This window comes from Aythya marila, assembly GCF_965140915.1.
Source record: "Aythya marila genome assembly, chromosome: 25".
NCBI classification, from domain to species: Eukaryota; Metazoa; Chordata; class Aves; order Anseriformes; family Anatidae; genus Aythya; species Aythya marila.
Genome location: NC_139066.1, coordinates 3,013,344 through 3,031,355, shown reverse-complemented (window position 1 = coordinate 3,031,355; position 18,012 = coordinate 3,013,344). Strand labels below are relative to the sequence as shown.

Below are 18,012 nucleotides of genomic sequence, written 5' to 3'. Positions count from 1 at the left end.
GGTAACGGGGTGAGGATGGGGGTAAGGGGGGGAATTGGGGTGAGGATGGGGGTAAGCGAATGTGAGGAGGTGTATGAGGGGTAGTGGGGGCACGAGGAAGGGAATGGGGGTGTGAGGATGGGGGTTATTGGGGTGTGAGGGGGGGTAAAGTGGTGTGGATGGGGGTAAGGGGGTGTAAGGGGGGCGTGTGGGGGTGAGGATAGGGGGTAAGGGAGGTGTATGGGGGCAGCGGGGGGGATGGGGCGTGAGGAGAGCAATGGGGGGGTGAGGATGGGGGTTACTGGGGTGTAAAAGGGGTGAAAATGGGGGTGAGGGGGTGTAAAGAGGGGTGTATGGGGGAAACGGGGGGGATGAGGGAGGGATGAGGTGACGGAGGGGGTACTGGGGGGGTGAGAGGTGGAGCGAGGAGGGGTGCGTGGGGGGCAGGGGGATGGCGGGGGGGTGAGGGGGTGTGTGCGAGGGGGGTGAGGGGGTGTAGGGAGGGTGAGGGGGGGGGTGAGGGGAGGCCCTGAGGGGCCACCACCGCGTCGCGGGGCGTCGCCTCCCCCCCCCCCCCCCCCGCCCCCCCGATCTGTCGCCGCGGGGTGAGGAGAGGAGGAGGAGGAGGGGAGGGGGGGGCACCCCTTTGGCCCTTACCTGGCGCGGGGGGGGCTCGGCGGCGGCCCTCACACCCCCACCCCCCCCCACATAGACCCCCCCCACACACACACACACCCCCCTCAGCCCCCCTCACGCACCGCCCGCGGCTGAGGCGCGGGGGCCGCCTCCCTCTCCCCACACCGCCGCGGCGGGCGGACGGGACGAGCCGAGCCGAGCCGAGCCGAGCGCGCTCCCGGCGGGGAGGGGACGGCTGAGGGGCGGGGGGCGGCCGCTGCGGCTGCTCGCTCCTCGCTCGGCGCCCAGAGGCTCCCGCAGCGCCCCCCCCCCGCAGCGCGCCCCCGCCGCCCCGCGTGCACGCGCGGAGATGATGGGGGGGGGGGGCAGGGAAAGCGGGCGGGGCCGCGCTCGCCCCCCGGCCGTGAGGGGAGGGGATGAGGGAGGAAGGGAGGGGAGGGGGAAGGAAAGCGGCGTGCGCGCCCCCGTGCTCGCTCCCTCCCTCCCTCCCTCCCTGTGCTCGCGCGCGATGCGCTCGGAGGTGAGCGGGGAGGGGCTGCTGCATATTCATGAGGGGGGCGTGGCTATGCAAAACGCGCCGCTGCCCTCCTCGGGGGGCGGGGGGGCTCCTCCCGTGAGGCGGCGGCGGTGGCGGCCCCGCCGTGAGGCGGCCCCGCGCGGCCGGGGGCAGCCGGCTCCGGGCAGGGCTCTGCCCGCAAGGAGGGACCCGCAGCGGCCCCCTCAGGTGGCTCCGGCCTCCGGCACAGCCTCGGCTGAGGCGCTGCAGCCGCCCAAGCCGGCCCCGGCTCGCGTGAAGCGGCCGCCGCCGCCTCAGGTTCCCCCCTGAGGACGCCCCCCCCCCGGCCTCCCGCTGAGGGGATTGAGCAAAAGCCGAAATCCGACGGGTTTCGCTCAGTTCTCCCTCCAAAAACATCAGCCTGTTGAAGACCAGGTGCAAAGGGCGTACACAAGAAGAGCTGTGCTACCTTCTAATGCTCGTAGGCACATTTATTTACCCAAAAAGCTCAAGAAAAACACAAGAAATGTGTTCTTTACTCAAGAAATACACGCTGCAGTCTAATCAGCGTGCCGGCATTGCTGAACAGGCCACCCTGAATGAAAAACAATACTGACGGAAATTTGGGGTTTCTCATCAAATGTCACGTATCCAAGCTATTTTTGTGCAAAAAGTACACGGTAAACATAATTTTATCTGGTTATTTCCCTTTAAGAAAACGAATATTTAGGCCTTACTCAACAAAATAAGCTTTTTAGTCCCAGTACAAAGTGTTCCCTTTAATTAAATTAATTACGAGGATCTCCACTCCCTTGGGACGGATGCCTTGTTAAACCTTCTGGGTGCAGGTTGCTCGCCTCCATCTGCCCCCAGGACAGCTGAGAGCTTCATCACATCTGCCCACAGCGCCGGGTGAATGACCACGGAAATTAAGCAGCGGGGTAATCTTCAGGTGTGAGTCAAGAAAATGACTTGTACAAAACAAACTCCTATGGACAAAATCCTGCCTAGGAAGCACTAATGAAAAATGGAGGTAGCCCCGTGTTTGGTTTTGCTGTATATTTGTTAGCAGGGCAGGGATACAGACGCCACGTTTCTGGAATTAAGCATGGATCAAAGTGGTTATATGTCATCGATCACTGCAGTCCTCTCTTTTTTTCTTTCATAAGAGAGTGGCAACACATAAAACAAAGCAACAAGCACTTAAAAAAAAATAGTAAGGAAATATTCCAGAAATATTTTAATCTAAATCTGTAGCCTCCTGTCTCTTTCATTACTTCCAGCAGAAGCGCCTTCTGTAATTGCTTATCTTCTGTTGCCCTTTAGTCTTTTTAAACCACATACACTAGGGGGGAATAATACATAGTCAGAATAATTCCCATTTTTCCTTCAGCAAGTTATTAGCATAGCAAATCACTGACTCCATGTTACAGCACCAAGGATATAATAGTTCCACCTACAAGAAAATATTCTCAGAACTGATGTCAACTGCTTTATATATGTAGCTATATCGTTACTAAGAAAACAGATTTCAAGACATGGGTTTGTGAAAGAGAGGGAGGATCTGACACTTCCAGTATAGAGCTGAGAAGTCAAAGGGTATGAGATAATGGCGAAAGAGCAGCTCCAAATAGGAACATAGGAGCCACAGCGTCTCAATATTTAGTCATTTATGTCCAACCCAGAGAGGCTGTGCTAGCCACCCGTGAGAATTTACAAGCAGTCATACACTGTCCATTTTCCACGCTATCCTCTTCAACAGTGGCCAAAAGGGGATGCTTCAGCACAGGCAGGCATGTAGAATGGTTCCCCAAAGCCTTATGGCAGCCTACAACGAGTCTGGCCTGAGGACCTCCTGAGGCACATGTGATTCCTCAGTATTTGTGCTACACACACAGGCTCTGTGTACAGTGTCCTAATTTAGGCTGGGTGCCTTCTGACTGAGAACTCAAAAAGGCAAGGGACTGCTTCAAGTCAATACTTGGGTTTGGAGTCCCTGAGGCAGAGGGGAAAAAAAGAAAGCATCCTTGTTTTCCACCCAGGACAGCCTCCCTTGCATTTTCCCAGGAGACAAATCCTACTGGAACACACCAAGTCTGTACTTCAGTGAAGCACCAAACTGCCCAGACCTAGGAGACTGAGCTGGTCTGTGCCTACGCAGAAGCACAACTATAGGTATTCAAAGAATATCAACAGCAAACGCCTCTGGCATTTAAAGTGGTCAAGGGTTAGCCATGGGATGAGGGGGGAATTTTCAGGATCACCAATTCCAGACTTTGGTCCAGAAATCCAGTCCAAGTTCCATTTTGGTCACATCCACACCTTATTGCGTCTGGCCTCTGAGCCTTATAACCGCTCCTTCAGACATCTTTCTGGTGAACCAGGGAGCCAAAAAAATTCACATAAAAATCTCAATCAACTCTTTGTGTTTTGTGAGTTTTTTTTTTTTTTTTTACTGCAAACTGACATGAAGTTTGCACAACAGCAAAGGAATAACACGGCTGTAACAAACAAGATGTTGTCCCCTAAATAGCCAGAATACCTACAGTAAGATATAAAAACACTCGGTCTTTCAAATCATATATACCATCAGATAATCTCCTAGATGGATGCTATTAAGTGTGACCATATAAAAATAAATATTGCTTACAATATTTGTTATCTAAGAAATATATGCCTATGGAGAAAATAGTTTAGAGTAATCCTCTAGATGTGAGATACTGATTTTCTTCACACTTCAGCAGTCTAAAAGAACACGGCTTCTGCCATCCCTTCACTAACTAATGAAAGGCATATCTATTTCTGTTGCCTGGGGAGATTTCAAATAGATTTGCCTTTTTTTTTTTTTTTTTTTTCTCCAGAAGGAAAGGGAGATTTCTGTTTTTCTGGCTGTTTCATTTTCATTTTTGCAATTTTTGGCAAGAGCACCTTGAGCTGTGGATAACTGACTCTATTTTGTCTAAATCTAAGTAAATATGTGCTTTATGATCCTTCTCCTACCACCAGTGTTGCATTTTAACACCAACATTACCCTTCATCTGAGCAACAGCTGCAATAGAGGCTTCCTAACAGAACTTCAGAGAAGAAACAAGTAACAGGATGAATAAAAATAGCTTTATTTTCTTGTATACACCTGCGCAGGAGCGAGATGACCAGACAAGGAAGGATCAACATTTGGAAGATCTCGGAATTAATACAAGAGCTGCTCGTTCTAGTCAGCAGTTTTTCCAATAATAGAAACCAACAGAGACAAAACATTTTCTGCTCACCAAGCGCCGTCTCCTCAGAAATGAGTCTAACCAAGCCCCAAAACTCCCCTGAACACCAAGAAAGAGAACGTTAAAGGCTATGTAGAAACAAAAGGCTGGTGACATACACCTCGGCATATTAAACCTACATCAAACAGTCCTTGGCTGTAGCAGGAAGCAAATCACAGCAATTCCTGTTTCCCGTCTGCAGCAGATGGAATAAAAGGAAAAAAGCCATAATCTTAGATAAAGTTCAGAAGTGTTTGGCCAAGAGATGAGCCTTGCACTGCGTGCTGGAGGCCTGTCAGAACTGGCGATTACTGACCTCCAGAAGGATTTAAATCCGTGTGATCAGAGCCCCTTTGCGGAAGGTCTTGCCCATTTGTCCACAAGAAACGTTCAGAGAGAACAACACCGCAAAAAATGACATTGTGAAAGAAGGGCAGAACACGAGATGTTACAGCGCTGTTTTGGTGGCGGCAAGCAAAGAGAGCTTTCATGTAGGATGATGGGTCCCTTGTCTAGCCAGTGCTTCCTCCTGCTCTAAAATTGCTGCAATGATGCCTGATGCTTTCTTCTATTTTTTTTTTTTTAAACAGGTACCTGAGGGAGATGCCTGAACCTACCAACCAAACACACGTGCCTCAGTCCAGAATCTTGTGTCTGTTTAACAGAAAACGCCCATTATTAAAAGAAGAATATTCTATGGCAAAGTGTAATTGCAGTTTTGAAAGAGAGGATGTATTTATGCAGATCATAATTTGGCAACAATACCAATCTCAACATTTTCCTCTTGAGAGGCACCACGGGAGCTTTAATGATTGCATGTGTTCAAGATAACATCTTGACTGAAATAATGCACCTCTGGCACACTGGGGTACACCTATCAGACAGCAAACAGCACTCAGTTGTAAGCAAAGTCTTCATAATTGTACCTTCTGAGCTGTTAATGTTACAGAGTTGGTGTACAGACAAAAGATACCAGAATTCATGTGCGCACCAGACCGAACCAGGACACAAGCTTTTGTTATTTCTCCATTCCATTACGCCAGGACCAACTTAGCTCACTATTTAAGAATTCACGAGACGATTGCTAATGACTGCAGCTGGCAATCAGGTGAACATTCATTTGGGTAGAAAAAGCTTTACACAATTTTCTACAGCTTTGGCACAAGCTCTTTACAGAATATATGTGGTTACTGCTGTACCAATTTTGAATTACGTGTGATAAAGATACACCAAGAGTAACCAGAAACCACGTTTTCAGTCTGTATGTGTTCACTAGTCGAAACCTCCAACACATTGCCCTTTTCAATTTACGTTCCAGCATCCTGGAAGGATGTTATGCGCGGACTGGTACTTTACCCCGATGGCTTAAATGCACAGGCAGGACATTAACTGGCTGATCAACTAGAATAGTTGGGAAATTTGGAAAAGTTTTTGTATTTTTTTTTAATCCTCAGCTACTTCTGCAGAGTTCAGACAAGGATTGCTGTTAAAGGGGTTGGACACTCCCAACATTTGTTTTTATGGTTCTAATTAGTCCAATCGGCCTTAAAAAAATGACTTCTACTAATGAAACCTTGTCCAAATTGAAGTGCAGGAGAAACCACCAATTATTGTGTTATTTTCTGCCCATCCCACTTATTCACCTATCTTCTTATCCACTGAGAGGATGAGCAATTTGGCATGTTTAACCTAAGGAAAAGATGACAACAACCTTCATATGTGTATAAGGTCAATAGGAAATGCAAGGAATCATTTGTTCTCCATTACTGAAATGAACAGGACAAGAGGTAATAGTCTTAAAATGCAGCAAGGATGATTCTGACTGGAAATTAGGAATAATTTCTAACTGCAGGGATTGTTAAGCATTGAAATAGATTGTGTATAAACACTGTGATGTCTCCATCCATGGAGACCAGTAACAATAGTAAGCATTTATCGTAAAACAGGTACAGTTGAGCCCGACTTAGTGCACTAGAGTAATGACTTAGATTCCTTGTGAAATTCACAGTAGGCCCATGGAAGCAGATGCATTGTATGAATAGGAGCAGTTGCATTTTGCACACAGGATGAAATAAGACACAAGGCCTGCTGCAAATTACTGTTTTCTAGATTACCATATATTAAGCATTTCAGGTAAATGGAAAATTATTAACTCTAAAAATTTCTCCCAGAGGATCACATATTTTATCATTAAAGCATTTAACTTGGGACACTCTGAAGCTGATGGAAATCGTACACTTTCTGTTGAGCAGACAGACATTTGTAGGGATTGAGACAATTTGCAGCCAGTACCTGAGGTATATTTAACGAAGATAGCATTGCTCACCTGCACAATCAGACTTCAGAAAAATATCAATTCTGGAGCAGTAGTAAGTATTTTACTAGCCAACAAAATAAATAGGGCTACTTAAAGAATAACTGTCACAAGTTTGATAAGTTGATCTAATATGCTATATTTTAAAGAGCACCATTTTAGTCAAAGTCATTTTAACGAAAGGAAAAAGCTTTGGTTCACTCAATTTGTTTCTGTCAAATAAACTGTAACTCTTAGTGGAGATGGAATATCAGGTATTTAGAGAAACTGCTAAAACAGTCTATACACTCCATTAACCCATAGCAGTATTAAAAGAACGTCAGATTCTTCTCCAGCAGACCATGTCTCCTCCTCAATTCATACAATAAATCTATATAGATATTTTTTTTCATTGCTTGCCTACACCAAAATCCAAAGCAGTACATGAGGGCAGTGTTCTGAGCAGGTATTTTGTTAACTGAACGCTGATGAAGGGGAAACAGCACAATAACTCTTTCTAGACATACCAGCATTGAATCGCTTCCACCTCTGGATTTCCAGTTTTCAGTGCACGATGCTGAAAACCCAGAGAAATCGGTCTGGGTTCTACCACCATGCCAGTGGGTGAAAGGCCTGACCTTTACTGGTTGGTTTGCATGGAGGTGATGAACTCAGCGAAGATCTGGTAAATGCTTGGGTCCATGAAGTTCCAAGATCCCTCAGCCCCTACTGAAATGAGTTACAATAGCAGAAACTGCCCCATTTTGGAAAATTTTGGAAAACTGAATCTCACAAGAGAATTAACTGCATATGCCTTCTGTCCAAAACTTGTTTCAAGTCAAACTATCATAAAAAGCAAAGAGGATGCCTCCATCTAAGTTTAGAGACAATAATTGCTCACTTTTGTGCAAAAATATATTAAAAGCATTATCCCTATCCCCAGTAGGATCTTCTGACTCTGATACACTATTCCAAGAGGGCATCATTATCATGAACCACAGCAAAGCTCCAAATCCTTTTTTCATGACATTCCTAAACTGTTTGCTCCACCCTGATTCATTTTAGGAAACTGATAAGACAGCTGTGAAAATACATCATGTAAAGCACTCTCATATTACAAACCAGTTGGCAGAATCTACACCTTTTTTTTTTTTTTTTTTATCCCAAGGGAATAAAGATTGTTGTTTATTCCATTTTTCAAAAGGCATATGAACTAAAATGTAACCTTCTCTTAATTAACCCAACTGGTATTGTTAAGTAGGTGTGTTCTGATATAACATTTTGGCTTGCAATAATCAGTAAAGCAGCTGCCTCTGAAACATGTGTGGGCTACACTCAAAAGATTTTCTTATTATGAAAGGGGGTGTGGGTCTTTCCTTTCATGAAAATGATCATGATTTTCACTGTTCCTATTCCATTTCTACTGTAACCATTACTGCATTTCTCATGACACTTCCCTGTCGCAAGGTAATAGGTCTAAAGATCTGCAAAACTCGTGTGTTAGTTACTGCTGTGCAGTGGTATCTGGGGGACAATACTGCCTTTTTTTTTTCCTTTTTTTTTTTTTTTATTTTTTTTTTGGGGGGGGGGGGGGAAGAGAGAAGGGAAGGAGGGCCTGCTTCTTATTAATAACACTTAAACAGCAACTTTTTTTCAGAATCATATATCTTAAAGCCAAGGAAATGACCAAAATGTACCTTGCTTGACCTATTATGCTACATTTTGTTTGTACGTTCTTCCTACAGTCTTTCCCAACTGCTCTGTTATTCTCCTGAAACTTCTTTCTTGCACTTCTGTGAACTGCTGCTGTGTGCCATCGAGCTGGTGTTGTTTTACACCCTGGAGATGCCTGCAGTTCAGTGATAGATCGCTTTGCTAGAGATATTAGATACAGCACAGGAATCCAAATCTTCAGCACAAATGACACTGTAGACATACTCGAGCTGAATTTACAAAGTGAAAAATGCTGCTTTGACGCTGCAACTCCTTTTTAACAGTTTCCTTACTTCAGTTGATCCCAGCCGTCTGCTAGCAGTTATCGTGCCAACCCATGCCTCTTTCTTATACATTGTTTTTTGCACTGATAGTTAACAGAAGCCCACACATGAGAGTCATTTCTTCTTGGTCCAGATGTGATGCCTGCAGACTAGACCTGCGACTGAGAAACAAAGTTTGACAATGGACTTACAACTTAACTAGACAACCCTGGGAAGCTACAGATTGTTTCTTCTACCACTGGCTTCTCTGTCTGCTTGTTCCTGGCAAAGGATCCCAGGAATTTCTCCAAACTATCTGCATAAAAAAAAAAATCCTGGGAAGGGCAGGATGGGAAGGGCTGTGTGCTACAGCTCTCAGTCCCCTTCACCACTCTTTTAGCCAGAAGCAGAGTCAGTGGGTGAAAGGTGTTCACCTAAAGTAAATGCAACCCTCAACAGCAAAAAAACACAATGCAGTTTTTGCATCGCTATTTTGTCTTGTAGGGATCCTTAGAAAGACTGCAGGGAATCTGGGAGCTCTTCACTGGAAGAGATCTACTGGAGGTGCTCTGCTGATTTGTCCCTTGGAAGGGCTTCTTCCATGGGTAAATCCCTCTAGAAATATTATTTGATTGCTTTCCTCAGCATCCCATCCCAGATGCTTCTGAAACTACAAAGGATTGTAAGTGAACAGAACCAGTGACAGTGTGGCTGCGTGGCTCATGCCTCTGAAGCCTTCCTGTGGGTTTCTTCTCTGAAGGAGGGTGACTTGATAGAACAAACCATTCTGTATGCAACCAATTATTGCTTGAGTGCTTCAAAATAAGCTGAAGCTGAGATAATTCAGAACAGCACTTGTGCCCTACAACTCATGCCTATAGCTTTGCCATGTGATTTCTTCCATTATGAGCCTCTGTTGTGTAACATAGACACATCACAGTTATTTTTTTTTTTTAAAGGTAAGTCATATTTGAACTGAATCAAAAATAAGCAAGAGCTAAAATATCTGCAGTGCTGGGGCTGTGCCAAACACCCACAGATTCTGTACCCTGTACTCAAGTCTTGTCAAGTAGCTCAGCACATCTTTATTCTAATCATTTATTTTAATTTTATGCCTAACAGAGAATTGTCCCGATTAATCAAGCAAAGCACAGCAAGGAAAGTACAGAAAATGTGCGGTCAGCTTTGGGCACTTGGTGCTGCTATTGATACTCTAACCTCTACAACTCTTTTGTCGAAAAATTTAGGTGGATGTGCAATTATACATACAGCTCCCAAATCTTCTTCCCCAAAGTGTTTTCAGTAAGTAATCAGATAACTAAACAGAAAGGTGGTGAGATCCACTAGGGGTTATATAACAACTTGTGCAGTTGAAAAAGGCCAATAATTAGTAACTCTTTCTGGCAGCACAACTCTGTCCAGTTTTCAACCTGTGGTTATTTTCTGTTGTCCTTCCAGCCCATGGACACCTAAATACTGAATAAAATAACTAAGCAAGTGCTTTTGCTTTACACTGACAAGCTTGGCATATATCCACAGTTAGGTCATGCGATAAAACGCTCATCTCCACACACATACAAAGGAGAACAGAGGAAAACTGACAACCCCAGTGACCTAATCAGAGAAACAGAGTACCCAGACCTGCTCCTCCCAGGCTACCAGACCTGCGAAGAGGGAGCTGCAGCAGCCCTGACTACTGGGCTACTGGATTTGGCTAGCCCATAGGAGGCAGTAGCCTGTATATACAACAGTTTACTTACATGGCATTCCTCAAGGGACTAGCACAATCACTGGAACATTCTGGGAGCGGACAACAAATTATAGAGAGTCCAAAACCTCTCTGCTCTAATCAGAGTGCATATAGAGCATGAGGACACTTTGTCTAACAAAATGTCTTTAGGAAATTTAGGCAACAGCAAATGTTTTTGTGTTGTGGGGAACTGAAGCGACTACTTTATTGGTGTTATAAAAAAAATGAGTGATCCGCCAGCAGTCTGCATACTGATGACTCAAGCCATTTTCAAGCATGCATTTAAAATAAAAAAACCCATAGCTCCAACACACTGCTGTGATCAAGGATGATCACTACACCTATAACAACTGTTGCTACACTGGATGTTCTGACAGCATTTGAAAGTAGGCAGTCTGTCAGAGCCAGTATGAAAGGGGGGGGGGGGGGGGGGGAAAGAAAGATCGGGAAAAAAGATGGTATTTAAAAAAAACACCATAAACAATGACACCATTATTTGATAGCTCCCACTACAGCCATAGCCACAGGGACACTGCCACTGTGTCAGTTGGACCTGATATAGCAGAAGCTGTTGTTTTCCTAAGAACTTGCTAATAATTGCCTTAATCTCTATGCTGCAATAAAACACACTAAACTCGTGATAATATGGTAATGCAATATCCTTCATACAATGCCTTTAATGCACTATGGCGTAAGTGACCTTGCCCAAAGATATCATAAGCTAAAGGAATGAGACTGGATGCAGTGCCTAGGAAGAGTGAATTAATGCCGGCCTGGTTTTCTCCTCTCCTGTGAAAGGGCATACTGCAAACTGCTTCCCTCAAGGAAGCTCTGTGAGTGGAGCTGCTGGTTTTATCCACTCCAGTTTGGCCTTAAGAACGTTTCTATAGTCAGGCACCATGGGACTGCAGCAGAAAGTCACAGTACTTTTTCCACCTCTTCTTCTGGTGCAAATACCACACTCAACAACAGTCCAACAACAGATTGTCAATCAACTTCTTGCTTATATTAATTTCTTCCTTGTAAAATTTGTGGTGTTGAATAGTTCTTCGTATTTATTAAAGATTTAAAGAGCAAATTTAGGGAGTCAGATTTAATTCTTTTAAGAAGAAAGACTTTTAAGAAAGAAAGAACCAGTTAGTGGATAGCAACAACACAGGTGCTGAGGAGAGGCCATACTTTCAGAAGTGCTCAGTGTTTACTTCCTCTTTTAATGTCAGCACAGTTTGTAGATCTATTTAGTTCTTGCCTCTGAGAGGAAAAACAAATCTTGAGAATGTCGGTAGAAGACCAGGAAGGTATGGAGAGCTGTAAAAAGAGCTAGCACAAATATACCCCACAAGTCTATAAAGACAGACCACAAGCACAAAGCATTATCAAGAGCTTTCTTGGATTTTGAAGCCCACATGACACAAAGAGGTCATTCCAGAGGTGCAAAAAACACTCATGCAACAGCATTCTGGCCTCTCAGTTTAAGAAGTATTTTCTAAATGAGACTGGAATAGTAAGAATCACAGCAAAGGACACAAACAACAGGGTATATAGCACAGAAGCAGTAGAGTTGGGTAGACTATGAGACATGGTAAAAGGGAGTTTTAAGCACACGGAGATGAAAATTATCCAAGGGAACAATTCCTGTTCTGCCAAGGATCCTCCTTGTATGCAAAATGAGAAGATATTATCTTTGCTCTGCCATTTGCCGAGTAAGACACTTCCCTTGACTAAGCTGTGTGTGAAGAGAGAATAAACATCATTTCTTCATCTGAAGCTCAAGCAGACAAGAAACACCCCTGACTAGTTTGTTCTAGTCAGAATCAGGAGAAAGACAGTAAGAAAACAGCCTGTTTTTCCTGTAGATTCACTTTCCCCACACCCTGAATTCTATTCACTTTTATAGGAGATGGAGAGCATTCACACTTTTGCTGAATGAAATACGGCAGCCAGGCAAGTGGTATTAAGGGCAGGAGGACTGTCTGAGTTGTTACTACAAATACCCACTATTAGGATGCTCGGGTAGCGTTGGCTGAACAAAAAAGAAAGACCACAACAAGAATATGGTCAGCTCAGAGGCAGAACCTGGAACCAGGGGAAAGACAAGACCAAAGTAAGGTTAAACAGGAAATTTTTCAACTACTCATATTAGGGAAATGTCAAATACTCACATTACATCACATGTGCAGGTGTGCTGGTGGGTGACAAAGGTCACCCCAAACTGGAGATGAGTTCTTACATCCAGAGATCTGAGAGCATGCAACCCCACTGAAGTTTGTCTCTGTACTACCTCCTAGGCTGTCTACCCTCAGACGGTAATTTCCAGGAGAGGCAGCGTACGTTCTAGTATCAAGTTAATGATTGACTCCTTAAATGTACCTGAGGATGTGTTGTTAATAAACCTGCAAAAGAGTCTGGCCTGGAAGGCAAAAGTAACCTTGTAGGCCAGGTTTTGGAACAATAGCTTTAGGATTTGCGTGCTGAAAAGTTTGGGTGCAGAAGATTGAAAGTTAAATAAAAGGTGAGAGACATTTGCGTAAGAGAAATTACAGTTCCAAAAATCAAACCATTCAAGAGTTCAAAGTTACAGTAGTCCTGAAGGGAAGAAGCCTGAAATAGCACTTAAGAATTCAGATGTGAGCAGGAACCAAATTGTCCTAGTGTGAATAAGCTGTGATTTCAATATACCCTGGTGGAGGATTATCTCCATTTGTGCTTTGTGCCTTACATGTGGGTAATAAATAGAGAACCCTTGTAGCTTGGTGAGATAAATTGATCAAAGTTGGATTATTAGAATAGGAAAAGTAAACAAAGGTTAAAAAAAGCCTCAGTGTCTGAACGGCTTTAATGGGAATTAGTCATTTGTTGATGCAGCAGGACTTTTTTTCTTTGGTGGAAGAGGACCAGCGAGACCCTGGCAGGAGCTACAGAGAGCCCAAGCTGGATTTACGGGAGAGAAGAGATTTGTTGAGAGGTGCCCAGGGCCAGTTTTGCTGCAGTTCAAAATATTTCTTTAATTATTAATTCAGTGTAAGACTGAATTCTTACACTTTGGGGAAAAGGGACTATCCAAACTAATGGCTGGGCTACCAGAACTTCTGGCAAGCCCCAGAGCAGGGTACAGGACGTGCTGGAGCTCCAGCTAATAAAGAAAAGAACAAGAGTGTCAGACCCCAAAAAATTTATGAGTTAGACACATTTCTTGTATGGGAAAAAGATACATTTGAAAGTGTTAACCTCAGCTTCCAAAGGTGTTCTCACTACAGCCTACAGTATTCCAATTAGTTTCCCTTACCTTGTACTTGACTGGAAATTGCTTTTGGCGCCTTATATAAGTGTCCGATGCAGTCGATGGGAGTGGCTTTTGAACAACTTCCAGGAGAGCCATTACGCTTCCCTCTTGGCTGCCTTTAAAACATGCTGCAAAGTTTCAGCTATGAAACCTGGGTATACGAACAGAAAGATATCTGAGCAAGCTAAAGCAGAGAACATTCCTCAAACGTGCTCTGCACAGGCCACCAGTACGGAAGCAGCAGAACAGCAGCAAATGGCTGAGGACACAGACCTCGTTAAGCCTAGCAATCCATCTGATGTTCAACTAGAGAAATAATATTTATGACATTCAAGAAGCTTTAGAAAAGAGAAGGAAAAAAGAAAAAGGCCCAGCAGCATGAAAAATATTTGCAAACTGCCATATTTGATAATGATCTCATTTAAAAAAAAAAAAAAAAAAAAAAAAAAAAAAAAAAGATTAAATTCAGCAAAATGTATAACTGCAAATGAAAGGGGAAAAAAAGAGAAAGAATAAAATGTCTTAAAATTTAGCATTTGAGGAATATATAACAGGTTTTGCCAAGAATTATTCACATACATCTGCACGATCCCCATCCATCTATTTTTACTCTTCTGTGGGCCAATAAAGAGAGCTGTGTATTGTCAACCCTAAAAATAAGCGTTTAAGCTTTAAAAAGCACAGCGCAGAGAAGAATGATCGTGTTCAAATTAACCTTTCCCACAGCTCGTGTAGCTTCAGCCACGTTACAGTAAGGGCAGGGCATAACCTTCCCCTCACCCTCAGACAGGAGCAAGGAAAACCATCCAAGAACAAAGGGTGGGTGACCCGAAGCATTGACTACCTTAGCCCGGTCTCCCGGCTTTGCATCCTCTGAACTCTTCTCTCCGTGGGTGTTGTATCACAGGTGAGCTCTTCTACCCTGCAGCTTTTCCAGAGCCATCTCTAGATACGTCCATGGCCCCTGTTGGCCTCAGAAGCTAAGCCGAAATCCTGGTGCCATTCAAATAACCAGCAGAACTCCCTTGCCTCCAAAGGTCATTTCACACCATAAATTCCAGAGTCATTTGGAGAACTGTCCATCTGCTTAATTGTTGGCCCCTGTTGTTGGTTTGTGTCAGTGCTACCTTCCCTGCATACCTAATAGTGGATTTGCTCTAGTTACTTAGCTAATTAGCTTTCAGAACATCGACTGGATAGCAGGTAGGGGTACTTTAATGACCAGCCTATAAATAGGCTTAATAATGACTAAATAAAATAAAAGATCATTTCTTTCCCCACAGGCAAGTTGCAAAAATTAAGGACATTTCTCTAAAGTAAGTTCTCAAACCCACATTTACAGCCAGCCACAAAACCCCAGAGGTGATTTTCCTGGAGGAGGGACGGAGACCCCATGGGTTACGGTCAGGCACCAGACTTCCCAACGTGGTTCTGCCTTTTTCAGATGATAAAGGCAACACCATGCAAATCCACTCCCCATCACCTGCCTCCCAGCCATGCAAACCACCTTGTAATTGTTCTGCATCAAAATGGTTCTTCAATATTCCCTTTCAATACAGGAAAAAAACATAAGACAACAAATGCTAATACTACAGCCCTAAACTCCACTTATTTGCAATACTGGAGTATCACCATTACCAATAAAACCATTCTCCAGTGGATGCCATTAAATTAGTCATTTATTCAGCAAACACTGTTCCCAACACAGCTTGTGTGTTCAGATGCTGTTGACATTTCCTGGAGCTTGTTTAACTCACCGCAGTGACACCTATAGTCAAGGGTGGAGCGAATGAGGCCGCTTTTGAAGCTAGGACCAGCCAGCAAAGCCAGCGAGAGCTCCCACAGCTGTTTGCATTTGTTTATAATACAAGGGATAATTTTAGCAGCATTCCCTTTTGTTTTTCCCTCTATTTTGAAAACAAATGCTAAACCTTCCGGGGAACATTCAAGAGCTCACTTCCCATTACCACCAACCATACATTAACCTCACCAGCAACAACAGGACCCAAAACCACGGCTTCTGGAGCAGAGCTGGGCAGACGAGCGTCGCTGAGCTGTTGGGACAGTCGTGGAGGGTGGGAGCTGCCAATCTGATGTGATTTTTGCCTTTCAGCTACCAATTTTATTCACATGCAGTAAAGGTCCTCCCCTTCCTCCTTGCTTCCAACTGGCCTCCCAGATGCTATTTTTGCTAAGTGCTCAGGACAAATGCATTCAGTACTGTAAAAAGCCAAAAAAGTTCTCGACACCGGTAATTTAGCTACGTCTGCCACAGCTCCATTGAGAACGTCACCGCTCTACTGCTGGGCCTTTTGACAGCATGGTGTAAACACACAACTGCAGGCAAACAAGTTAAAAATACAATAAAAAAAATAACAGCTGGAACACAGGAGCCCACCTCATTGTTCCCTAAGATTTATGCAGTTACTCACCCTTCTGCAGTCAACTTAAAATGCTTCTAAGGCAGAGCAGCAATGTTTTATGTATTTTACACATACTTATCCTTGGTGTAAGTACCTGTGCAATAGGCAATGCAAAAGAAAATGGGGCCCATGGCAAAGACAGCTGAGGCATAAGTGATGAATAAAACGAAATGGGAGCCTCAGTTCCCTCGTTTCCTATTGTTTAAATCCATGTCTTTGCAATTCTAATGAAACGTTCACTGTTTTAATGTCACTTCCTATAGCCTTTTCGCTTGCTGTTTGAGGAAATGGGAAAAGCGATTTTTCTCTCCCCTCTGTGTCTCATCATTGGTAGGAGAACTTGAAGAGGTCAGGAAGTTTTCACAGAAGTATTTTTTATATTAGAAAAATAAGTGTTTAATTTCAACTGTACTTGGAAAAAGATTGCTTCCAAACATGTTTTCAGGCTTTTGAAGAATGAGCTTTCCACACATGCACTTCACTACTATTTTCCAAGTTTTTCCAGTTGGAAGACAGTACGAATGTGTGGGAAACACTGTCAAGCTTTGGAACATTCTCCAAATGAAAATAACTTTCTGTTTTCAAAGTGACACTTTCAGTACTTACCAGGTGTTAAATGTTCAATGCGATATTTTAAAAAGTGACAGTATGACCCTGAGGCTGCTTTTAGGCTATTTAAAAACGGTTACAAAATTTCAGGTTCCTGCTCCAAAGAAGACTTCTAGAGCTCTCTGAGACCAACAGCCGTGTTTCTAGAAGGGAAAAGAGAAGCCTGTTTACACTAGGGGATGTTAACACCTAGAGAAAAGTGTCCCCAAGTGAGCAGTGGGGTTGAATAACGCAAGCCTTACCAACACACAGGTTGTATCGTCTGCATTATCTTGAAGATATATGGTAAGAAGACACAATAATTTACGAGTAGCTAACCATGCATTTTTTTCCCTAATCGAGCATTAAGTGCAGAGCCTGTGTGATATATGATGGATTAGGCAGTAATAATATGACCCTGCAATAAAAATGGAAATTCAGTGGGCAGTTTGTAAACTGTTTTTCTAAAAACCAACCTGTAAATATCTGCAGAGGAAGCAGCAACCTTGGAAAACAATGAGTCATAAATCTTTTTTTCTTTCCTTGACATACCGAGCACAAAAAGGAGCTAACATGGACAGTAGCTGCTAGCATGTTTGTCTTGCAGTGATTTCTTCGTGTCTGAGAAGAGGAATCCTTTAACAAAACAGCAGATAAATATTTGTCCTGGTTTTTTGTTTGTTTGTTTTTGTTTTTAAGATGATGTACTCTCATTTCCAGTCACATACTCCCTGGGTGTCCCAGCTTTTGATGTTGTGTGTCTCTTGTTCCAAGCTCATTAAATCAACATTTTGCCACGACGAGATTCCCACATAACCTGGAGCGTATTGGGATGACTCACAGGGGGATGACCACCACATAAAGAGAGCAGGGAATGTAAATACAATTTAGTCAAATGTGTATGTCTTACCAGGACGGCTTCTACCCCCGTAGCTCATACTGGGTAGCACGCTAACTTACAAGCAGATCAATTTAACCTAATGGCCTAATTTACATAGTAAATTAGGGACAGATTTTCAACAGTGCTCACCACCTGGCAAATCTGTGACGCTCACGAATATTTTCGAATAAACTTGTAGAGCCCTGATTTTACCAGATGTTTGGCGTACTTTCCAAAACCTGGTTCTTATTATTCAATGGGAACGCGGGCAGAGGAATGGCAGAGCACGCCGCCGCTGCAGGTGTTGCATAGAAATACAAGGCCCCACTCTACCTGAAGCAGCATTAAGCTCCTTGCATAATCAGAGCTAAAGCACTACGGTAAATAAAGGACTGACCTATTTCCCCCAGGATGCCTTTTCGTGCCCTTACTCCAGCTTTGTTTCTTCACA

General features: G+C 43.8%; 1 protein-coding gene across 17 annotated transcripts in view; it reads right to left on the bottom strand.

The window, feature by feature from the left end:
- TANC2 (tetratricopeptide repeat, ankyrin repeat and coiled-coil containing 2) overlaps positions 1-18,012 on the bottom strand; it is a gene marked incomplete at its 3' end in the record, with an annotated part of 279,985 nt that overhangs the window by 246,935 nt on the left and 15,038 nt on the right. For 7 of the 17 annotated variants that reach the window (XM_082779049.1, XM_082779050.1, XM_082779051.1 and 4 more), the window contains exon 1: positions 738-895. The exons of 2 other annotated variants lie outside the window; for them this stretch is intronic. Of the gene's footprint in view, positions 1-737; positions 897-12,549; positions 12,604-18,012 lie in introns of those variants that run through there. 8 more of the 17 variants (XM_082779045.1, XM_082779036.1, XM_082779038.1 and 5 more) reach the window with 3 other exon arrangements.